At 46.0% G+C, this 25,190-nt stretch overlaps 1 long non-coding RNA gene across 1 annotated transcript in view; it reads right to left on the bottom strand.

The window, feature by feature from the left end:
* LOC126050657 (uncharacterized) overlaps window positions 1-25,190 on the bottom strand; it is a 216,638-nt gene that overhangs the window by 94,691 nt on the left and 96,757 nt on the right. The window contains exon 2 of the long non-coding RNA XR_007509605.1: window positions 16,799-16,918. This is a non-coding gene — a long non-coding RNA (uncharacterized LOC126050657). The remainder of the gene's footprint in view (window positions 1-16,798; window positions 16,919-25,190) is intronic.

Raw genomic sequence — 25,190 nt, 5'->3', positions numbered from 1 at the left:
ATATTAGGAAAAAGTTCTTCACCGAGAGGGTGGTCAAGCAGTGGAACAAGCCCCTCCCAGGAAAGGGTCATGGCCCCAAGCCTGTGGGTATTCAAGAAGCAAGCGGACAATGCCCTTAGATAGACGAGAGAGAGTCACGGTGAATGGAGTTAAATCTAGCTGGCGGCCGGTCACAAGTGGTGTTCGCCACGGCTCAGTATCGGGGTCAGTCCTGTTCAATATCTTTACCGATGATCTGGAGGAGGGGATCGAGTGCACGCTCACTCAGTTTGCAGATGACACTAAGCTGGGCGGGAGCGTTGATCTGCTTGAGGGCAGAAAGGCTCGACAGAGGGATCTGGACAGGCTGGATCGATGGGCTGAGGCCCACTGCATGAGATTCAACAAGGCTAAGTGCCGGGTCCTGCGGTCCTGCGCTTGGGTTACAACGGTCCCATGCAATGCTACAGGCGTGGGGAACAGTGGCTGGAAAGCTGCCCGGTGGAAAAGGACCTGGGGGCGTTGGTCGCCGGCCGGCAGCGTGCCCAGGTGGCCAAGAAGGCCCATAGCATCCCGGCTTGTATCAGAAATAGTGTGGCCAGCAGGACTAGGGAAGCGATCGTCCCCCTGTGCTCGGCACTGGCGAGGCCGCACCTCAAATACCGCGTCCAGTTTTGGGCCCCCTCACTCCAAGAAAGACACTGAGGTGCCGGAGCGCGTCCAGAGAAGAGCAGCGAAGCTGCTGATGGGTTCCGAGCACAAGTCTTATGAGGAGCGGCTGAGGGAGCTCAGGTTGTTTAGTCGGGAGAACAGGCGGCTGAGCGGGGGAGCCCTTCTCGCTCTCCACAACTCCATGACAGGAGGTTGTGGCGACGGGGGTGTCGGTCTCTTTTCCCAAGCAACAAGCCATAGGACGAGAGGAAACGGCCTCAAGTTGCACCAGGGGAGGCTCAGATTGACTACTGGGAGAAATTTCTTTATTGAAAGGGTTATCAAGCATTGGAACAGGCTGCCCAGGGAAGTGGTTGAGGCAGCATGCCTGCAGGTATTTAAAAACCTTGCAGACCAGGTGCTTAGGGACATGGTTTACTGGTTGTGAGGTTGGCAGTGTGAGGTTTGCGGTTGAACTCGATAGTCTTAAGGGCCTTTCCCAGCCTAAGGGATTCTATGATTTCTCTTTAAGGTTGCCCGGCGCGGAGTCAGGGGTTCGACTTGATGACCCTCGGGGGTCCCTCCCAACTCGGGATGTTCTGTGATTATGAGATTGCCACTGGCAGGCAGACGGTAAGAAAACCAAAATAAAGCACCACACAAGCGCTCCCGTGAAGAAAACGAACTCTAGGCCAGCCTTCACCAGTCCGCCAGGGCAGGCGCGAGTCGCTGAGCCGGGGTGGGGCCGAAGGCCGGGGCTGGCCGGCGGGCGTGCCTGTGATGCGCTCCGGCATCTATGACATCAGAGGGGCCGAGTCACAATGGGGGGGGAGGGTATAAAAGGCACCAGCCAGCAGCGCTGCGCCAGTACAGCCTGGGCGAGCGGTGAGTGCGCAGGCGGGGGGAGGCTGGGCTGGACGAGGGCCGGGGCAGAAACGCGGGCCCCCGGGGGGGTGGGTTCTCAGCCTGCATCGAGGGCCCAGCTGCTGGCGGGAGCACCTCGCGCAGGGCACGGTGCCGCCGCCGCCGGGGCTGGGCGCAGGCCTTGCTGACTCCCAGCTGCCTCGCCCCCTCTCCTACCTGCCCCCAGCTCCCTGCGGCTCCCGGCCCTGCTCCTCCCGATGCCAGCTCCCTCCCTCCCAGCCCCACTGAACCCCTTCTCTCCCTCCTCCTGCAGGCCATGGCTGTGATAAAATTCTTCAAAATTCTTCTGCTTGTGCAATGCATCCTCTGGAATGTTCATGAGGTTGGTGATGAGCTGGATGAGGCCACACGCGAGCGCATACGGCTGCAGGAGTTCTACAAGAACGGGAAGATGACTCAGGTGCTGCAGGAGGTGGAGCAGGGGACGCAGCAGCTGGACCAGAGGACCCAGGAGCAGAGCGGCTTTGCCTGGGGAGCCCTGCTCTCTGGTGCCTTGCAGCAGTGGCAGTTCTGGACCGTTGCTGGAGTCCTGAACCTGCTCCTCAGGCTCTGTTGGTGGCTCAGGAAAAGGAGCCGTCAGCCAGCCAGCAGCAGCAAGGAGGCCGGCTCCGGAATGAAGGCGGATAAGGAGGAGCAAAAAGCAAACCCCTATGTTGCAGTGGATCTGGGCAGTAAATGGGCCAAGCGCTTCAAGGAACTGGACAAACTCTTCCCAACGGTGGAGGAGTTTATCTGGATCTCCCAAAAATGCAAGGGAAATTATCATCCCACGACTGAAGCCAGCCATTGGTATAAGCAGCACCTTAGAAGGTCGGAGTTCCCGTGAGGATGACGCCGTCTACCGCCTGCCTGCTCGTGCCCCTGAAGCGCCCCCCCCGTGGGCACACCTTCCACCTCGAGCTGGGCACCGCGCGGGAGATGGCGGCAAGGAACTCCAGCTTCCACGTGGAGCTGGAGTGCACCTGCACGAGGGAGCGGCCGGTGGAGGACATGCTGTGCTGCAGAACTGAGCGCGCTGGACACGGAAAACACGCTCCTCAACTGGCTGTGGAAATTGCTGCTGCAGCTTGCCTCCACAGCAAAAGCATACGCTGCGGAGTGGGACCCGATGCAGCTGAAGGGGCCATTGCAAGGAGCCTTGCAACAGAGATGCCTGCTACCACGGGGACAGCGACCGCCCTCCCTCTTTGAGAGAGTCCATTCCCTCCGGGAGATCTACCGTGTGCAAAGGGGTCAATAAATCTCTTGTTTGGACAAAGGCTGCGTCCGTGAGTGTCCGTGCGTCTCTTTGTCGGGGAATGCGGGCATAGGGTGCTGACAGCTCAGCTGCCACAGAGTCAGGGAGCATTTTGCAGAAGAGCCGGTGCAGTGGGCTCTGGTCTCAATGATTCACTGGGCTTCGGCTTCCCAGGTGCTGTGGGCTAATCCCCGCAGGCTGCTTGGCATCACACAGCTACTCAGTCCCTTGCCCCCAGTGGCACGGTGGAGACAATCTGAAGGGTAAAAGTGGGAAAGCTTGGGGGTTGAGAGGTTTACAGTTTAGTAGGTAAAGCACGAGCTACACGCCCAGGCAAAGCAACGTAAAGAATTCATTCACTCCTCCCCTGGCCTGCCTTTCTGGGAAGCGTTCTGCCTCCCTGCGGCTCGGGTTGAAGGCATTACCAGGAAACTTCCTAGCCTTGTACGGCCCTCACATCATTAGCCGCTCTTGCTTCTTTGCGTGGGTGCCAACAAAGTCGTGATGAGAAGCCCAAGGGCGATCAAAAGAGACTTCAGGGCCTCGGGCAGAGTGGTAAAGGGATCAGGAGCACAGGTAGCATTCTCCTCTGTCCTCCCAGCTGTAGGGAATAACATCGAAACAAACAAGCGGGCGCTGCCTATCAATACCTGGCTCCGAGGCTAGCGTCACTGGCAGAATTGGGGGTTTCTCAATCATGGGATGGTCTGCGCGACACCAGGCCTGCTGGGGCCTGACGAGATTCACCATTCTCAATGAGGGAAAAGTGGTTTTGCTCACGACTTAGCGGGGCTGACTGAAGGAGCTTTAAACTAGGTTGGGAGTAGGGAAGGAATAAAATCAGGCCTACTAGGGATAAGCTAAGGGACGGCAGGACGATGTTGGAGGAACGGTGCGCAGAGCTTTCACTCCGCTCCACGATGCACGGAGGACACTGGAGCGCAGCTGAAACGTCTGTACTGTACACTAAAGCACGCGGCGTGAGGAAGAGACAGGAGGAGCTAGAGGCCTCGGCTCAGTCCCAGAGCAATGACATCACTGGCCTAAGTGAGACCTGTTGGGAAAAGCCCTGTGACTGGAGTGCAGCGATGGACCCTTCCAGGCTCTTCAGGAGAGAGAGGCAGGGCAGGCGAGGCGCAGGGGTAGTGCTGTATGTAAAGGAGGGGTTGGACTGTACAGCGCTTCCAGCTGGGGACGACATGGTTGAGAGCCTCTGCGTAAAGATTAAGGGACAAGCTAACAAAGCGGATGTCCCTGCAGGAGTCTGCTACGGACCACCCGGCCAGGATGATGACACCAATGTATGAACCCATAAGGAATCACGGGAAATCTCTAGATCGGTTGCCCTACGTTGTCCTTACGGGCGACTTCAGCTTCCCAGCTGCTAAGTGGGACTGTCATAGAGCAGACATGAACAGGCCCGGGAAATTCCTGAAGCCCGCGCTGAAGATAACTTTTTGATACAGGTACTACGGGAGCCGACTAGGAAAGGTGCCCTCCTAGACCTGTTGTTTGAACATACAGACGGTCTTGTGGGTGAAGCAGTGATTGGTGGCTGTCTCAGCCACAGTCATCAGGAAACGGTTGAGTTTAAAATCTTTGGGGATATGGGAAAAACTGGCCGCAGAGCTACTCCCCTGGATTCTGGGAGAGCAGAGTTTAGGCTGCTCAAGGAGCTAGTTAGCAAGGTCCCCTGGGAATCTGCTTTCGAGGGAACTGTTGTCCATAAATGCTGGTCACTTTTTAAGAGCCATTTCTTACGGGTACAGGAGCGGGCAATGCCAGCGTGTCGCGCGTCAGGCAAGAGGGACAGAAGGCTGGCTTGGCTGACCAGGAATCTCCTTTGGGAGCCCAGGTGGCAAACGGAAGTGTATGGGCTCTGGAAAGGGATCTGGGGGTCTTGGTTGACGGTAAGCTCAACAGGAGCCAACGACGTGCCCCGGCGGCCCAAAGGGCCAGCCGTCTCCTGGGGTGCACTAGGCGCAGTACAGCTAGCCGGTGGAAAGAAGGGATTGACCCACTGTACTCAGCAGTGGTGCGGCCTCACCTCGAGTACTGTGTGCAGCTTTGCGCTCCACAATGTCAGCGGGATATAAAAATATTAGAACGTGTCCAAAGGAGGGCAACAAAGATGGTGAAAGGACTAGCGGCCGTGTCCTTACAAGGTGCAGCTGAGGACACTGGGTTTGTTCAGCCTGGAGGAGAGGAGACCGAGGGGTGACCTCATTGCTGTCTACAACTTCCTTGGGACGGGGCGCGGAGAGGGAGGTGCGGATCTCTTCTCCTTGGGGTCCGGTGATAGGACACAAAGGAATGGCTTAAAGCTGCGTCAAGGGAAGTTCCGATTGGATATTAGGAAAAAGTTCTTCACCGAGAGGGTGGTCAAGCAGTGGAACAAGCCCCTCCCAGGAAAGGGTCATGGCCCCAAGCCTGTGGGTATTCAAGAAGCAAGCGGACAATGCCCTTAGATAGACGAGAGAGAGTCACGGTGAATGGAGTTAAATCTAGCTGGCGGCCGGTCACAAGTGGTGTTCGCCACGGCTCAGTATCGGGGTCAGTCCTGTTCAATATCTTTACCGATGATCTGGAGGAGGGGATCGAGTGCACGCTCACTCAGTTTGCAGATGACACTAAGCTGGGCGGGAGCGTTGATCTGCTTGAGGGCAGAAAGGCTCGACAGAGGGATCTGGACAGGCTGGATCGATGGGCTGAGGCCCACTGCATGAGATTCAACAAGGCTAAGTGCCGGGTCCTGCGGTCCTGCGGTCCTGCGCTTGGGTTACAACGGTCCCATGCAATGCTACAGGCGTGGGGAACAGTGGCTGGAAAGCTGCCCGGTGGAAAAGGACCTGGGGGCGTTGGTCGCCGGCCGGCAGCGTGCCCAGGTGGCCAAGAAGGCCCATAGCATCCCGGCTTGTATCAGAAATAGTGTGGCCAGCAGGACTAGGGAAGCGATCGTCCCCCTGTGCTCGGCACTGGCGAGGCCGCACCTCAAATACCGCGTCCAGTTTTGGGCCCCCTCACTCCAAGAAAGACACTGAGGTGCCGGAGCGCGTCCAGAGAAGAGCAGCGAAGCTGCTGATGGGTTCCGAGCACAAGTCTTATGAGGAGCGGCTGAGGGAGCTCAGGTTGTTTAGTCGGGAGAACAGGCGGCTGAGCGGGGGAGCCCTTCTCGCTCTCCACAACTCCATGACAGGAGGTTGTGGCGACGGGGGTGTCGGTCTCTTTTCCCAAGCAACAAGCCATAGGACGAGAGGAAACGGCCTCAAGTTGCACCAGGGGAGGCTCAGATTGACTACTGGGAGAAATTTCTTTATTGAAAGGGTTATCAAGCATTGGAACAGGCTGCCCAGGGAAGTGGTTGAGGCAGCATGCCTGCAGGTATTTAAAAACCTTGCAGACCAGGTGCTTAGGGACATGGTTTACTGGTTGTGAGGTTGGCAGTGTGAGGTTTGCGGTTGAACTCGATAGTCTTAAGGGCCTTTCCCAGCCTAAGGGATTCTATGATTTCTCTTTAAGGTTGCCCGGCGCGGAGTCAGGGGTTCGACTTGATGACCCTCGGGGGTCCCTCCCAACTCGGGATGTTCTGTGATTATGAGATTGCCACTGGCAGGCAGACGGTAAGAAAACCAAAATAAAGCACCACACAAGCGCTCCCGTGAAGAAAACGAACTCTAGGCCAGCCTTCACCAGTCCGCCAGGGCAGGCGCGAGTCGCTGAGCCGGGGTGGGGCCGAAGGCCGGGGCTGGCCGGCGGGCGTGCCTGTGATGCGCTCCGGCATCTATGACATCAGAGGGGCCGAGTCACAATGGGGGGGGAGGGTATAAAAGGCACCAGCCAGCAGCGCTGCGCCAGTACAGCCTGGGCGAGCGGTGAGTGCGCAGGCGGGGGGAGGCTGGGCTGGACGAGGGCCGGGGCAGAAACGCGGGCCCCCGGGGGGGTGGGTTCTCAGCCTGCATCGAGGGCCCAGCTGCTGGCGGGAGCACCTCGCGCAGGGCACGGTGCCGCCGCCGCCGGGGCTGGGCGCAGGCCTTGCTGACTCCCAGCTGCCTCGCCCCCTCTCCTACCTGCCCCCAGCTCCCTGCGGCTCCCGGCCCTGCTCCTCCCGATGCCAGCTCCCTCCCTCCCAGCCCCACTGAACCCCTTCTCTCCCTCCTCCTGCAGGCCATGGCTGTGATAAAATTCTTCAAAATTCTTCTGCTTGTGCAATGCATCCTCTGGAATGTTCATGAGGTTGGTGATGAGCTGGATGAGGCCACACGCGAGCGCATACGGCTGCAGGAGTTCTACAAGAACGGGAAGATGACTCAGGTGCTGCAGGAGGTGGAGCAGGGGACGCAGCAGCTGGACCAGAGGACCCAGGAGCAGAGCGGCTTTGCCTGGGGAGCCCTGCTCTCTGGTGCCTTGCAGCAGTGGCAGTTCTGGACCGTTGCTGGAGTCCTGAACCTGCTCCTCAGGCTCTGTTGGTGGCTCAGGAAAAGGAGCCGTCAGCCAGCCAGCAGCAGCAAGGAGGCCGGCTCCGGAATGAAGGCGGATAAGGAGGAGCAAAAAGCAAACCCCTATGTTGCAGTGGATCTGGGCAGTAAATGGGCCAAGCGCTTCAAGGAACTGGACAAACTCTTCCCAACGGTGGAGGAGTTTATCTGGATCTCCCAAAAATGCAAGGGAAATTATCATCCCACGACTGAAGCCAGCCATTGGTATAAGCAGCACCTTAGAAGGTCGGAGTTCCCGTGAGGATGACGCCGTCTACCGCCTGCCTGCTCGTGCCCCTGAAGCGCCCCCCCCGTGGGCACACCTTCCACCTCGAGCTGGGCACCGCGCGGGAGATGGCGGCGAGGAACTCCAGCTTCCACGTGGAGCTGGAGTGCACCTGCACGAGGGAGCGGCCGGTGGAGGACATGCTGTGCTGCAGAACTGAGCGCGCTGGACACGGAAAACACGCTCCTCAACTGGCTGTGGAAATTGCTGCTGCAGCTTGCCTCCACAGCAAAAGCATACGCTGCGGAGTGGGACCCGATGCAGCTGAAGGGGCCATTGCAAGGAGCCTTGCAACAGAGATGCCTGCTACCACGGGGACAGCGACCGCCCTCCCTCTTTGAGAGAGTCCATTCCCTCCGGGAGATCTACCGTGTGCAAAGGGGTCAATAAATCTCTTGTTTGGACAAAGGCTGCGTCCGTGAGTGTCCGTGCGTCTCTTTGTCGGGGAATGCGGGCATAGGGTGCTGACAGCTCAGCTGCCACAGAGTCAGGGAGCATTTTGCAGAAGAGCCGGTGCAGTGGGCTCTGGTCTCAATGATTCACTGGGCTTCGGCTTCCCAGGTGCTGTGGGCTAATCCCCGCAGGCTGCTTGGCATCACACAGCTACTCAGTCCCTTGCCCCCAGTGGCACGGTGGAGACAATCTGAAGGGTAAAAGTGGGAAAGCTTGGGGGTTGAGAGGTTTACAGTTTAGTAGGTAAAGCACGAGCTACACGCCCAGGCAAAGCAACGTAAAGAATTCATTCACTCCTCCCCTGGCCTGCCTTTCTGGGAAGCGTTCTGCCTCCCTGCGGCTCGGGTTGAAGGCATTACCAGGAAACTTCCTAGCCTTGTACGGCCCTCACATCATTAGCCGCTCTTGCTTCTTTGCGTGGGTGCCAACAAAGTCGTGATGAGAAGCCCAAGGGCGATCAAAAGAGACTTCAGGGCCTCGGGCAGAGTGGTAAAGGGATCAGGAGCACAGGTAGCATTCTCCTCTGTCCTCCCAGCTGTAGGGAATAACATCGAAACAAACAAGCGGGCGCTGCCTATCAATACCTGGCTCCGAGGCTAGCGTCACTGGCAGAATTGGGGGTTTCTCAATCATGGGATGGTCTGCGCGACACCAGGCCTGCTGGGGCCTGACGAGATTCACCATTCTCAATGAGGGAAAAGTGGTTTTGCTCACGACTTAGCGGGGCTGACTGAAGGAGCTTTAAACTAGGTTGGGAGTAGGGAAGGAATAAAATCAGGCCTACTAGGGATAAGCTAAGGGACGGCAGGACGATGTTGGAGGAACGGTGCGCAGAGCTTTCACTCCGCTCCACGATGCACGGAGGACACTGGAGCGCAGCTGAAACGTCTGTACTGTACACTAAAGCACGCGGCGTGAGGAAGAGACAGGAGGAGCTAGAGGCCTCGGCTCAGTCCCAGAGCAATGACATCACTGGCCTAAGTGAGACCTGTTGGGAAAAGCCCTGTGACTGGAGTGCAGCGATGGACCCTTCCAGGCTCTTCAGGAGAGAGAGGCAGGGCAGGCGAGGCGCAGGGGTAGTGCTGTATGTAAAGGAGGGGTTGGACTGTACAGCGCTTCCAGCTGGGGACGACATGGTTGAGAGCCTCTGCGTAAAGATTAAGGGACAAGCTAACAAATGGCTGAAGAATGGAAGTGGTGATTGTAATTTATGTTATAGATTAGAAATTAAGTGCTTTCCTGCAGGAATTAGAGACTGAATAGAAGACCTTCTCCAGCCTGCTGGTGCAAACTCAAAATTTCCATCTTCTATCAGCATGGCTTAACATTACTAGCTAAAAGGAAGGTTTGGATGGGAATCACTTTCCTGCAGAAGCTCTGTCATCATTCAATAAAGTATTCACGGTTCTCATGTACTAATAAATTTACTACTCGAACTTACTGACAAACTGAGAATGTGGTTTCGTTTGAAAATGAAAAATAAAGGCAAAGTCACTGTTAAAGAGAATTCATCTGTGAATGGCAAATTGCCTCCTGGAGCAAATGCACTCATTACACTCAAAGAAAGGATAAGATCTCCCACAGTTAAATAAAACTAGTAGGAAAAATAATTGCTTGATAAATCAGAGTAATTAAATTTTGCACATGTGAATGCTACTGCACCTCTGTCTTCAGTGCAACAAGCCAGCCCTGTAGCACAGAAACAGCATATAAAGCTCAGCCCTTTACTCCCTGAAAAATCTACTACTGAAGGAAATGGTGCACCTTTTTCCTGTTAGCTCTTCATTAATGAGGAATGGGAAATCATGTCCCTCAAAGCTACTTGAAACACAGCAGTCAAAAACAGTGGTGATGCTATCTACTCCCTGTCCAGCTTTTGCTGATATTTCACCGATCATTAGTGTGTTTTCTAGCATTTTAACACCAACTTATTTTAAAGCAATAGACTCTGTTTTCCTTTGGGAACCTGCCTGACAGGTCATCTGTTAGTTGGTCTGCCTTATATGTTAATTTTTTTATACAATGTAAATACCTCTGTTTCCTGTTATAACTTACCATGAGATCTTTAAACTTTATAGGTACTCTGATTGCTCTTTATTAGTTCTGAAAGAAAGCTTCTGCAATTGTCCTTTCAAATTCTAAAAATTAATTCTTGACCATTCAAAATACTTTGTGTATAGGCTATCTAAACACAGTTATTTACATGTAGGGACACACACGTGCATCAGTTGTTCATCCACCTCCTGTACTCAGCATAAATCTAGCCAATGCAATCTACACCACGACTGAGTTCACCCTGACCTAGGGAACCAGCAGCTGCTGAGCTGAATCACTCGCTCAGTTCCAGTGACTCCAGGCTTGATCTTTATTGACTCTAATAAGGGATTTGATACTGAGGGCTCAATCCATTGCCCACACAGAGGGAGGCAGTGCCCTTTGAAATAAGACAGCATAACCTGCCTATCCTCCCACTGACAATAGGTCTCCCAGACCCATCAGTGTGTCCTGCATACTCTAGGGCATCTGAAACGCAGCAGTTCCTTTGTGCAGGCAACTGAAGCGAGCCTCTATCCCGCAAACAGACTCTTACAGGTAGGCATAACAAATTTAGGTATCTCAGTTGCCAGCTGAATCTCTGGAATTTAGGAACTTGAACAGGAGCTATATCTGGAAAGGCCATGTCACTGCCACAGTGTATGCAGCACTTGTAAGAAGTGGCTTATGATGGTTTCCCTCTTATAATTCAAGAGGAGACTAACAGGAGAAAAGCACAGCACAAGCTCATTTATATATGTTCCTCAAGAGTACAAGGACGTGTTGCATACTCTGTCTTCAGAATCAATCAAGCAGAAAGCACCAGTAATCACTTTCAAAAGGGTTACAGAAGAGGGATCTTGGGGCTTAAGGGTCATTTTAAGGCATATCTATACAGTCAGGTTTAGATGGTCATGAGTTAACTCGCTCCACATTTCATATCACCTCAGGTTTGCAAGCCATCTAGATGCATTATCACAGGATAGTATTTGAGCTAAAAATTCACACCTTTTAGCTTCTTCATGCAGGCTCAGTAGATGGCAAACTTGGCTAAACTCTAAGCTGGACCTGGCCTGTGCTGCAGTATCTTGGAGCTTGGATGGTATCAGCTAGCAACCTTTAATCATTTAAATGTATTCAAACACTTTGGTGCTGACCCCCTTACTGTAAAATCACCACAGTTTTGGTAAATTGAGACAATTTACAGGCAACAAAAGACTCACACAGCACTGAGGCAGTGTATCTACATAGAAACACAACTTCATCTTCCGACAGTCCATATTTGACAAAAAAAGAGAAGCTGCCTTTCATTAAGAGAATCTAAGCAAAAAGTAGTAATTTTGCCAATAGTCAATGTTCTGTAAAAATCAGTTCCCTAAATCAATTTCACTAAAAAACTTCAGACAATGTTATTAACCATGTGATCTCTGTGCATTTAGTCTCATCTTAACTTCTCCACTACAACATTTTTGTAGGATTGACCATAATAAATGTGATTATGGATGCAGGTTTACACAAGTATAGTTCCCAATGTAACTTATCCATTAAGTGGTTAGCTATTCTATTAGATTAGATACTGCTAGACGACTGAGTAAGGTCTTTGAGCTTCTTCCCAACATGCATCTTCTGGATATGTGTTGTGTCTGGCAAAAACTGCAGCGTCCACTGAGAAAAAGAAGACATACAGCAGATGCTTGACTGCATTTCTTTTCCTGCTTGACTGCAGTGACTGCTCTAAGAAGTAAACAATCCACTCAGTAAAATAAACTGCTGCAAATGCTTACTATGGGTTGTATCATTCGATTATTACCTTGCTCATTCTCTTTCCCTAAACAGCTTTGTTCAAATTCCCCTACCATTCTAAATACTCTTGAATTTTTATCAGCTATATCTCTTCTCCCCAGTCAGAGCCCACACTTCCTTTTTGCTCCAAGACTGTACTCCCTCTTTTCTAAAACACTTATCAACATCTGTATGTAGGATTGTTTTATTGTTTTGGTAAGGCACTTATTCTTGGAATTAATTCCCGCTTTTTGACTAAGGGATGACAATGTTCTATAAAGTATTCAGTCTCTAAATCAAACAGTGAGAGAAAAAACTATGATGTCTCCATTTTCAGAATCAAAAGAGCAGCTGATGTCAGAAAGCAAAATAACAAAAGGTGACCTTAAAATAATATGGTTCACAAGGGCACTGCCTTTTAGGCTCAATGACCAACTCATCTCAATGCACATGCAGGGTGAGAATTGTAAAGTAAGACTAATGAACATGGCAGAAACATACACAGTAAATCATCATCGTAACAAAGCATATCACAATTATCAGGAATTTCCTGTAGGCTTAACAAAATTACATGGAAACAAATTGTTTGGTGTGTTCAGTTAGAAGCTCAGGAATCCTGGACCAAAAAATAGACAGGGATTGTTACCACCTACATACACAAATTATCCTTTTATGATATGACAAATGTACAATTTGGCTTTCTTTTTTTGTTTGTACACAGAAACTGTATTCAGTGCTTGCCCAAATAGGTCTCCATGTTCTGCAACAGCATATGTCACAGAAAACATAGGAAAAAAAAGGCAGTTGGCTGCAGGGGTAAAGGAGTTAATGGATATAACCACTTTTCTCATGCTTGCCAAAGACTTTAATACGGTAATAGTTCTCAGGTAAGACTGGAAGGAAGGGAAACCTTTAATTAGTTGGAATTTACTTACTTTTAAAAAATTGTCTCTGCTTGGTGTTTCTTCCTGAGAAAAGACCAATGTCAGCATCATCTAGTGAACAATTGGGTTTGGTCCTGATCCTGGTTTTCAGCTATCTGGAGTACAGTTTAGGCTGATGTTTATTTGACTTTCCTCCCAGAGGACTACTCTTCTGCAGGAGAATTAAAGCTATGCAATGCTTACACTGACATTTCTTGCACCTCTGATAGCAGAGAACAAGACCCATTCTGAGTAAGCACTAATAATAGACAACACTACAAGTAGCTGCTGGGGGCTCACATGCCTGAGAGACATAATACTAAAGGCAAAGTCACTGCTGAAAGGAGCAGATAGATTGCATTTGCTATCACAGATCTCTACTGTGTTTCAGTGATCATGCCACTTAGGCAAAGTGGGACTTTGAGAGCAAAAGTCTAATTAAAATAAGTGGGTGTTATATAACCATGTTTAGAAGGCAAATTTTTTGCAATATTCCTTAGTGACTAGGAGATGCCTTTCTTTAAAGCATTTATACAGCTCAGCTCTAGCAATTTAGTGGTTGGGAGACGATAAGAAAATAAATTAGATTTTGGTACACAGCAGTCAAATTAATTTCAGGGGTATATGTAACTCTTACTACTTAAGATCTGTAACCATGTCATGACCTATATCAACATTAAAGTCCCAATTTTTCAGGTTGGATAGCACACATCACACAGCTGCTTTTTAGAAGACATCATGCAGCAGAAATGCCCTGTATACAAATGCCATGTTTCAGGGAATGCCTTAGCTCCACCAGGTTATCCACTGTGGTTAGGACTGCACTGGTGAAGCTCCAGGGATGCATCTGACACAGGGAGTAGATTTACCCCTCGGTCCTTTTTTTTTTTTTTTCTCTGAAGTGGTTTGTCTCTGTCGCTTTCATGTTTTTCTTCCTCACTTTACATTCTTGATTTGTGTTTCCTCCTGCTTCTCTCTTTCCTGGTTACTTCTGGATTAGCACCAGGATGGCAATTCCTATGGGGAGCCCCACTTGGCCCTTTTCTACTGAGTAAAACAGCCAAACTTGGCAATGGGAAGATACTCGTCAGAAGCAATTGGGAAAATTGCTGGGAGGGTTGATCTTGGGTATCACAGGTTTGGTGATAATCTGTCATGCTGCTGCAGAGTCCAGGTAAGAGCGCAGCCACTATGCACTGCCAGCACTTCTCTAAATTGCGCCCGTGAAGGAACCACGTAAGGTGCAAAGATACTGAAGTTCACTCACCATGTCTGAGCCTGTTTTGCCAGCACTGCTTTCTTAAGGGGTGCTGCACAGAATTCAGGTAGTCTCCAGCAAGGAGGAGCCTGCTGCAATCAATAAACACTTTACAGGGGAAAATAGATCAACTGTTAAAAAATAACGTCAAATTCATTTCACTGGATGGGCGAATTCTGCCAAGTTCTTTGAATGCTCATGAATCAGTTTCATCTACACTTAATTTACAGATCTACTTTTTTAAATGTAAACAACTTTCAGGTAAGATTTTATTGCATTTGAATATCATTCTTGTCATGTTCTCTACTTTCTTATTTCACTTCCAAAGAATTTTGTGATGATTAACTCATGCACTATGTTGTGCCATGTGTAATGCTCCCTTGTGACAATAACTCAAATTGCTATTTTCATACCATCTTCCATCTCTCTCACTCTTGCTTTTATTCCAATGTAACTAGAAGATCTATACTCTCACTCATATAAACAGAAACATTTTCAAGAAAATATTTCTGGCTCCTTTTGCCAGCTGACTGCAAGCTCACACAGACTAGGGCAATGGCTAAGTGAAAGTTATCCATCTACTACAGCTTTGCTTCCAGTTGCTACAGAGCTCTCTTTCCCAGGAATTCTGCTGGACCTTCATCTGCAGAGCTCAGGCACTCATCAAAACACCAACTCATCAAAAGCTGTTCATGAAAATACTCTAAAAAGTTTTGGCGGGTATTTTTTTGTTCTTGTATTTCTGATGGGCATCAATGAGTTGTATGTGAACTCTTCGGATGACCGGTTATTCAGTAAGACATAGAGCAAGCATTCAGTTCAAACAAGCAACAAGCTCATCTCTTTTCAAATTTTTTTTAACAGCACAGTTTGATAGGTTGACTAATCACTGAGTTTCACCAATAGCACTCAAAATAAGATGCAGCACTATTAAAACTTCATTCTGGATATCAACAAAGAGAGCTCCTAGAAGTAACTGATCATGGATGGAAGGGAAATAACTTGTTAGAACATTAATTATTCTTAACCCGAATAAAGACACAGACGTATCCATTTCATTTTATCACTTTAGTAGAAGAAATAGGGCTAAGGCTGTAAAGTCCCATCATTCTGACAGTGACGTAAGAACACGTATAACATGCATAGAAGACCTACAACAAGGGAAAATGCTGAAAAATCTAGGAGGAAAGAAACTGACAGCAAAAGACATGCAGTCAAGGGAGATTTGAGGCTCGTCTTGCATTTTAGTTGTCCTTGATCACATCAGTAGTACCCTGTTGCTGTTCACCAACTCCATATCCCAAACCTATCTAGATAATGGTAAGAAAATTCAGGAGAGGAAAATTCACCTACCAGGAGCTGGCACAGATTGAGCACTTATTTTCCACAAAGCGTTCTAAGCACAAGTGTCCCTACGAAGCAAAACCCAGAATGAAAACAGCAAGGTCCACAGAAACGGATGTATGAGGTGAGTAATGTTTTTGAGCCGAGTCAGCCAGGGCTGGCACTAGGAAACTATCATCCAGTAACAAGAAATACAGTCTAAAAGGATTTAGTAAGAGTATTAAGTCTACCTCCTTGTGAGAGCAGGACTGTTCTCAAAATGCTCCAACCAGCAGTTTCTAGCTTAGCTTTAAATGCATGAAACAATGGCTTTTCTATTCCTTGCCTTGAAATATATCCAAGCATGGGATTTAGTATTCAGTGCTTTTGCTGTTCTCCACTTACAGATGCTATACATACACAATAGAAAGCCACAATTTACATTAGATCGTCATATACCAGAGTGTGCTCAAACAGCAAAAACTTTTTCTTATCTGTATTTAGGGGCTGTATGGATGCACCCTCAATAGCTGCCAGACATTAGCATGGAAAAGGCCTTAGTCCTTTATATTACAACCTGATCACCTGTTCTTTTATGCTACAGACACAGCACCCAAAGGAACATCTCCAAACAGACTCTTCCTCCTTGCTGTCAAGGTCGCTTATGGACATTTGTAGATATTCACCTATCCTTAGTCAGTAGGCTGAAAGACATTTCACTTTCTTTTGTATGTCCTCATCTAATAATGTTTCCCTCTGAATTACTTGCAGTTCACCACACTGTTAATCAGCTTTTATGCATTACCAGAGATGGATGCATCTCAACAGTGACTTAAGCGATTTGTCTATAGCTTGTGTTTCAGTTTCCATTCATAAGACACTTCAACCTATATTAGTCAGATTGTTTTCCCCTTGTAATACTTTAGCACTTACATAATATCTCTCATTCTAAAGTAAAAAAGGGCAGAGCAGCTGAGGAAGTAAAAGTCCAAATACTAATATTTGTCTTTGCCTAAAATACTTAAGTTGGCCAGGACAATATAACATTTTCTGAGTGTTTGTCAACACAGTATTTTCTACGTGTCATTTGGATTATTTAACAAGAATAGCTGAGCCTTGCCTTAAATACCAATATAATGGGACCTTAGTCGTTTAGCAATATTGTTTTAAGCCAAAGTTTCATAAAAAAAAAAAAAATCCCAAACCTTATAACCACTAAAATACCTACACAAGACAGTCATGTTTCACTGTGGCAAGGATTCCTTTAACAGACTGTAAACAGGACACAGCTTTTCATGCACATTTTAAGGACATATTTATAGCTCACATACACTTTCTGCTTTTATCACCTAAATATTAGAGGCACAATTTGCATTAGTAAACAGTTCATACAGAGTCTGAACCTCTTAGCATTATAATGAACATGGCTATAAAATTATTTAGCTACATAATACAAGAATGTGTCTGACTTACACAAATGTTGAATCATTTAGAGGCTTAAAGCAGAGGTTTCGCAAACTGGTGGTCTATAGACTCCCATCGGTGGTTTGCAGCTGAAGGTTTACAGCTGTCTGGTTACATGGTGCTCCTTCCCTACATATGGTGGGGAGAGAAGAGATCAATGAAGAACAGACATTGACCAAGAAAAAATATTTCAGTATATCAATAGCAGTAAAACATTTTTTGCTAAAGACTGTAGCCCTAGATTTTCTCCTAATAACTTTTGCATTTGATTATGATTCTGTCAAACAGATTGTTTATACTGAAGTTTTTTCTTTCAGACTGTTTTCTCTTTTCCAATCCATCCATCCACCTCTGAGAAAAAGACTAGAGAAGATGTTATCTTTAAGATATTTTTAACAGGGGAAACAGTTCACAGTCTCAGAAACTAGTAAAAAGAGAAGCATCAGCTGGCTTAGGAAGAAGCTTGCTGATGACTAAAATGCAAAAAGTGAGTGTACAAGGAATGGAAGCAGGAAGAGGCAATGAAACATGAGTACAACTGCATGATTTGGGACAAAATCAGGAAAGCCAAAGCCATCTGAAGGTCAAAGGCTTCACAAGGAGGGATTCTACAGGTCCCAGAGCCTGCAAAAGGAAGCTCACCAAAAACATGGGTGTGGTGATGGGCAGAGAAGAACTAGTCGTGAACAGCACTGGAAAGGCTGAATGCCTTTTTTTGCCTTTGTCTCCACAGGTAAAGCCTGCTCCTGGACCTCTGTGTATAGTATAGTCTGCAAAGAAGAGGCGCAACCAGCAGCAGGGGAGTAATAGGCCAGGAACTGCTTACAGGCTAGACATACTCAAATCTAAGGGGCTGGTTTGGATGCCCACAGAAGCAGCCAACATGACTGTGAGGCTACTGCCTATCACCTGTGAAAAACTGCAGCAACTCAGAAGAGGTCCCTGATTACTAAAGGCTAACGTAATGTTCACTTTAGGGGAACGATGGCTACAACAGATACCAAGCTACGATTCAATACACAGGGCCTTAAACTCAAGGACTAGGACAGCAGAAACCTCATGAAGTCCATCAAAGAACAGTGCAAAGTTCTGCCCCTGGGGAGGAATAGCCCCATGTCATGGTACAGCATGGCAACCTACTGGGCAAGTAGCAGCCCTGCAGAAAGAGACCCAGGAATGACTTACCACAATTAGTTGTAAAGAATTGTATTTGTACTTCCATTTCACATGTCATCCTCCTATCTCTAAATTATTCTGTTTCCTTCATTCTCCAGTTGCACATGACTAACACCTTCTACTAGGATCCAGCTCTCCATACCCTCATACCTCCCACCACATGTGTTTCACCATCTCCAGCTCTTGCCTCCTGCATCCCAGGTCCATGTTACAAACCTGAAAACACAAGCCTAAGTACAGTCTTGGGTGCTGCTCAAAGGTCCTTGGTGCAAACTAAGGAGTCACACAGGAAAAAGTTTCTGTTCCTCATCTGATGTACCTCCTACCCTGCTGCCTTAGGGCAACCTTTTAGCTCCATGATAAGAAGTTTAAGATAAAAAGCCAACCTCTATTAACTGAGGAGAGAAACACATCAGACTACCTCATTGTCCCCAGAAGTTAAGAGCCTAAACACAAGCAGTGAGGCACAAAGTTACTGTAGTGCAATTATTCTTTGGTTACTGTACATGTATGGACTATTACCCCCAACATCTTCAGAATAATACAGAATAATTTGATCTAAGGTGATTTCCCTTATTCTTAGAGGTGATTTACTTCATAGTTAAAAGTGATTTACCTTGTTGAATCTAGGTTACCTTCCTTGCGCATTAGAGTACTAAAACAACTGCTACAGTACAGCTGGTGCATATAACTTAGTAAACATGACAAAAATGAAAAAGCATTTGGCAGGACAGGTTTGGACTGCAGGTCCCTGAGGCCTGTCCTGCATAGTGGACAGCCACTGGGAGGTCCTCAGTGTCTACTGTTGGGCAGCTTGGAATTACATCAACATAGGAAACTGTATCCTCCAGCACATCCTGGCAGTGGGGCTGCACAGATGGTAGGGGCTTGAAGCTGTTTTGAGCAGAAGACCACTTAACTTGGGCCCCAAGACATCTCAGAGGCCAACCCAACCACACAGCCATCAATCAGAAAAGACAGTGGTACCAACCTAGAGTTCTAAGCAAAATAAACATTATTTCAGCCCATTTTGGCCTAAAACCGTGATTAGTTTCAGGATAGCCCCAAGTATGTTTTTTAAATTAATAAAATGTTCAACAATTTTGTTCTGTCTTACTCCAGTTAAACATGCCATAATTTCAGTATACATAATTTCCACAAACAGTTGCTGAATTTGGCACATGATTATATGTACAGAAGAGTTTTGGCCTTGGTTTTGTTATAACTGCATCTGTGACTTTCGCAATACCCCTTCATTTCTCTGTCATTGTCTCCTCATCTTATTTAATGTCATTAGTTCTAATTCCCATCCTAATAAACTCACGTTAAGAGCCATAGATAAAAAGGATGCAGAAATAATGTATACTACTAACACAGAAAATAGACCTGCAAATTGCTAGTCTCAAAAACACATTTCAATTTTTTATTATTATTATTATTATTTTTTTAACCAGTAATGGCTAAAATCAAGTTCGGGAATACATTCAAGAATACTTGTGTATTAAAATATAAAAACTTTTCAATACAACAAAATGGAGACTCAATTGCTCAAAGGTCATGAGCAATTCCAAACTTTCTCAGCCTTTTTCATTAGAAACCGCTCTAAGTGTATTAGTTATCCAAGTATTACAAGTTGCACTGCAGGATATAAAAGATTCATGTCAGTAGAGATTTAAGCTCACAAAAGTAGAACGATACTTAATGGTTAGTGAACTGCATTGGAATATTCCTTAAAGCAATTTCTCTTCTTCTATTTCTACGTTACAATGCATTTTATTTCACGCAAACCATGTAAAAACTGCAAATTCTTAAACAGGTTAGGGGTTTACTGCTACCCCAAAATTCAGGCAAAACTTGTGGGCATCCACATCTAGGCCTGTGCTTCATGGAGCCAACTGGTTTCAGAAAAGCAAGAAATTGAGAATTACTGGTTATCCCTAATCTTATAAGCAATAATGAAAAAGAATAACTCTAATGAAAACAGCAAATTCAGCAGGAAGAACCTTTCCAGAAATGTAATTTTGGATACTGAAATACACTGTAGTGAGAAGCAACTTGCGTGAAAGATACACTGCAGTTCTTTCTAGTGTCTCTGTTTTGGTTTTCACTTAGTGAGACACCAATGAACATGGAAAAAATAACTATATTGGCTTCCTATATTTCTGGTCTCTCAGTAGTTTTTCCTCTCAAACATGTAATGCCACAGCTGCATTCTCTAAATATTTTCAGCTTGATTATAGAGCTCCTGCAGCCTGTTTTTATACTGTTTGTGCCAGGCAATAACCCAAAAGAACAAAAACAGGCTAACGCTTGGAGAGATGCTGTGAGCATAGCTTCCTAGCCACATGCATGTAATCAGAATTCACAACGCTATCTATGAAATCTCCCACTAATCTAATGCTTGGGAAAGTAGAAAAAGCTTGATTTAGTCATCAGTCTTTTGTCTGAGTTTACCACAAACTTTCTATTTCTTCATTACCTTGACGTGTACAGGAACAAAGCTTGTATTCAGTAGCGCCCTACCCATTTTTCAGGCTGTTCAAACTGTGCTGCAGTTCTTACCTAATATACAATAGGGTCAGGTAGGTCAAACCTTGCAAAATTGGGGTTTCCTGCCAGGTTTGATGGACAACATAATTCTTTTCAGAGCAAACAATTCTGTCTTCCCTAGCCTGGGGGTTTCCTTTCTGTTGTCTATCACTATGCTTTTCACATATATCACACTTATCCATGTACATTTTCACTTAAGCATACTTGCCTAGGCAAGTACATGTCCTGCTTCAACCTCACTCTACCTTTATTGCTATTCCATGTTGCCAGCACCTACCTGTTGGGACTACTGCTCCCACTGTAACCCCAAACTTGGTTTGATACACATAGCTCCTCCCTTCTGTCACCTCCAAAACACCAGCATGTTCCTGTGCTACTTTTATGTTGCCACAAGGATTTGTGCAGGCCCCCACCAAACCACATCAGGGAACCAGTGCAGATTAAAGCTTAGCAAGCAAAAAAGCAGCGAGCCTCTTTCTTCAGCAGTGCTGCATTATGCCATCTTCAAGTACTTGTATTACTGTGGGATCAGTATTAAGAACTCTAGCTTCAGAAAGTCTGAGCAGCCCTTAAGTATGAACAATTAATATTCTAAATAACACTTAGCATACTGATCTTGTCAGAGATCATAGTCTCTGAAGCAGGAAAGCTTAATCATTCCCAGCTTCAGTTTCTCTGCCTGCAGTCCAATTTTTGACTCCCAGGACATCACTGGGAACCATCACAGCTTGTTAGCTCAGAGCTAGCAACCTCTTCTCTGACAGCTCCTTCTCCAAAGGGGAGGGTGAGCTGTCCAAGACCTGGGGTCCCTCGTTCAGCTTAACTTGAAACACCTCAGGAGCTTCTCCCATGAGTTCTGAAACTGATCAACGGGTTTTACTTTCTAATGTATCCCTTATGCTGTCTGTTCGTTTTCTGTAAGCTGCAATTTTTAAACATTGTCAAGACAGGCAAGCATAACAGGCCATTTTGTGTTTGGAGACCAGTGTGGATGGACAGAAGAGAGATGAATATTGTGGTCTTTCTATGGACTTCATTTTTGTCCTTCAACTTTTTCATCTCCTAGTTTAAATAGGTAGATAGGTAATTCAAACTTGGAGTGTCTGTTGTCTCACAGAAAAAAACATAATCATCATCACTAAATATTCTGCTCACATGTAGTGACCCATACCATGCCTTATACTTCCAAAGGTTTGCATATCAAAAAGTTAATTAACAGATATAGTCCATTTCCATATGTCTTCCTCTAAAGGTTACTGCAACAACATTTCCTGAATATCCTTTAACAATTTAATGGCAGCCTGGCAGTGGTATCATGACAAATAAATTTAAGTGACATGCAGGTTGCAGGAGCAGAATACAAAGTATAATGAAGCAATGTACTTCTTATGGAGATGTGACATGAAAAACATTGACCTGTGGTCCCAAGTAATTTTCATAAGAAAAAAGCTTTCTTTGTAATAAAAACAAATCCGTCAATGTTCTGAAAGACTAATATAATAAACCATCAGGGAAGCTATTCAGCTGTGTTAACTCTATTTAGTTAAACAGGAGTCATTATTATTCCACCCTTGTACTTCAAGTTTGGTGATAACATTAGCTGCACCATGACAAAGTAGCCTTCTTGATTAATGGGAAGTACCTCCAGAAGCAGCAGTGGGACCCAACCTAGAAACATATGCTACCTTGCTGGTCATATTAAACAAAGCCAGCCTGACATTAGGAACACAGGGCTGAACTTAAATGACAAGACAGAATATTAATTGCAGAGAAGCTGAAGATAGTGCAGTGGCCCCACATGAAATATTGCCAACTCTCAGATTGTTTATATTGACAAGCGACTAGAACATGAAGCAGATGAAAGAGGGGTCAGGAGTGCAAATATTTTGCACAGGAAGGGAAAAAAAAGGGAAAGAAAAAAAAACCCAAACACTTTCAGTCCATGAATCCCAAACTGATTCTCAACAAATGGATACTATACTGCTTTGCAAGAGAAACGAAGTTGTGCTTCAATTTCCTTTGCAAGGTAAAGAAGTTGTATTGCTCTAGGCACTGAAACTGGGAGAAATTAAGTGATTTACAAGAAATTTGTGGTGCAGGTAGAAAAGGATCACAGGCTATGATTACAAACTGTGCTTTTTAACTGTAAGCTCATTCTTCCACACACACAGCAGCCATCATTACCTGAGGAGCTGAAATGTCATATTGATTCTTTTCTTTATCAGCCCCACTGTCATTTGCAAGTGTCTTTGCCATTCTGGTTTCTAAACGAGACAGTATTTGGAAATCAAGGTACCAGGGGAGATGTCATTGAAGCATTTTTGATCTGAACTGGAAATAACCTGCTGGAAGTTTTTCAAGAGACCCAGGAGACCTCCTTTTTAACCACTCCTTTCCTTATACTGCAGTGATTTTTTGAGACTTTACACACTTAGCAAACCAATTCTGTCCTAATCTATATCACAAGCAACTCCACTAAACCCAGTCAGGATTTTGTCCAATTGTACGAGGTCCAGTCAAATAAGCACAAAAGCCAAACAAAGGCTGTCAGCTGGGACTTTGTGGAATATACCACAAAAAGTTGTGAATCATTTACTTGAGAAGGGGATAAACAGACATGCAGAGCAGAACAGAAGGGTAGAGAAAAGCAGGTAAATGAAAGGAGCAGATAGTACAGGCAGAGCTGAAACGGGCATCACAGATAAAAACATGCAACATCTCTGCATGATTAGCAAAATATAATGTAGCCAGTCTATAACTGAAAGGGCTGCATAAAATGAGTGTTTGAAAGTTCTGCACAAATTCAGAAGAGTTGCTCCTGCTGATGCAACACAAACGGCTAATTGTGATGGACATAATACTGAGAGATCCCACTTGAATTCAGGTCTACCAGGCACTGCACAAGCAAATTGGTAGACAACTTCATGCCCTATCAGTTTAAGATATGAAATTATAGGGGTAAATAATGAAACAGAACTGGGGGGGGGGGAATCAGCCAACACCCCTGTTATTAGATCTATGTGTAAAACTACGCAATGAATACGTCTACCAAGAACAGCAGCAGGTTCCACACCAAAATATGTATCATGATAAGAAAATCAAGGACTTCGCCCCCATAGAAGACAAAGCACTCAAGTATCCTGGACTGTGGGAAAAAATTCTATCTTGGCAAAGATGAAAAAATTACTATCTATCTTTAACTGACAGTAGTATTTAATTGTGACTCCTCTTTAAAATCTGAATGGCTTTTCAAGGGGAAATTTTAAATACCCTAGTATTTTTTTCATATCACACATCTTAAAAAATAAAATGAAATTTCCAGTGCAAAACTCAATTTACATAATCTAGATAACAACCGCTTTTTCAGTTCCCCAGCAAGAATGAATATCAAAAAACACTGTATGATTGTAAAAGCAGTTTGCTTGAAGAATTTGTCACTCATGCTAGTTATTAGTATTTTACATACTTAGATCAGTTACTACCAGTATACTACTTGGATAGGTTTAAGAGATCTTGTGCTTGTTTATAGTCATTAATCAACCTTTCAGGAAACATGCATGTTATTCATAAACTTATGATCAATTAACTTTCAAAGGGACTTTCGAAGGGACTCAGGATTTACAAAAAAATAACATATCAGCCTTATTTTTTAAGCCACAACTTGTGCAGTTGTTATACAATTGAAAAAAAAAATAAATTACATTTTGTCTAACCTTCGTAAGAGCCTAGTTGAATGTTTGTGTCTCTTACCATGACCCTTAGATCAGCTCCTTCTCTTACAGACTTGGACATGAATGCCACAGTGAAATGGTAGAGAACAGCACAGGAATGTCTGCCATTTCTCAGCCTACATCCCATGCTGTACCCTTCATACAAGTTCAGCACAGAAGCTCTCGTTAAGAAAGAGGGAATGCAATGATATTATTGTATTTCTTAGAGGCCAATTGGCTGGGTTCCTTAAAATTATAGTAGCCTGTATCAACTCCCTATGGGCTGGCTGTCATGACTTCTCTTGCTAAGGAAATGAGGTGGTGTGACTCCTTCCCAAAGGTCAGCACTGCATCCTGTTCCTCCTGCAGAAGCTAAACCAGCAAGCCTGGTTCCCCAGGGCTCATTCTCTCACTGTGCAACATCATCTCATATATCCTTTCTGCTTATCCCTTTCTTCTCCATGGCAGGAGTGGCTCCAAGATCCAGCAAAATTCAGTTTTGCTTACAGTGCTGAGAAACCTTGAATCAGCTTTACTTAGAAAGATGACACTGAACCTTTCTTCCAAGGGAGCAAAGAAAGCATGTGATCAGACATGCTCTTTCTCTACTCTCCAAATGAAAAAAATAAATATAAACATTAAGTAGATCTCCTATTTCAGCACTGTCATAACAACTTAGGGAAACTGTATAGACAAACTGAATGTAGACTCACAGTGAATCACTTTGCTCTGGAAGGGTTTATTCTCTCTTGATACCAGCTGAATTTGTCTTGAATGGAAGGAGAGGCAAAAAGATCTCATTAAGTCAGATAATCAGAAATAAACTTAGCAAGATAAAGCAGATGAATTCTCGTCTTGCCCTTTTATTGATTTAGCTTTAACATCTGCACAAAGACCTCTGCAAAACCTCAGAAAATTCAGCCAAGGGTGGTATAGCACTTGACCCCATTAAGGGAGTACAAGGA

This window comes from Accipiter gentilis, chromosome 25 (genome assembly GCF_929443795.1).
Source record: "Accipiter gentilis chromosome 25, bAccGen1.1, whole genome shotgun sequence".
In the NCBI taxonomy this organism is placed as follows: domain Eukaryota; kingdom Metazoa; phylum Chordata; class Aves; order Accipitriformes; family Accipitridae; genus Astur; species Astur gentilis.
Note: the sequence above shows the minus strand (reverse complement) of the source record. Positions and strands in the feature narration are given on the sequence as shown.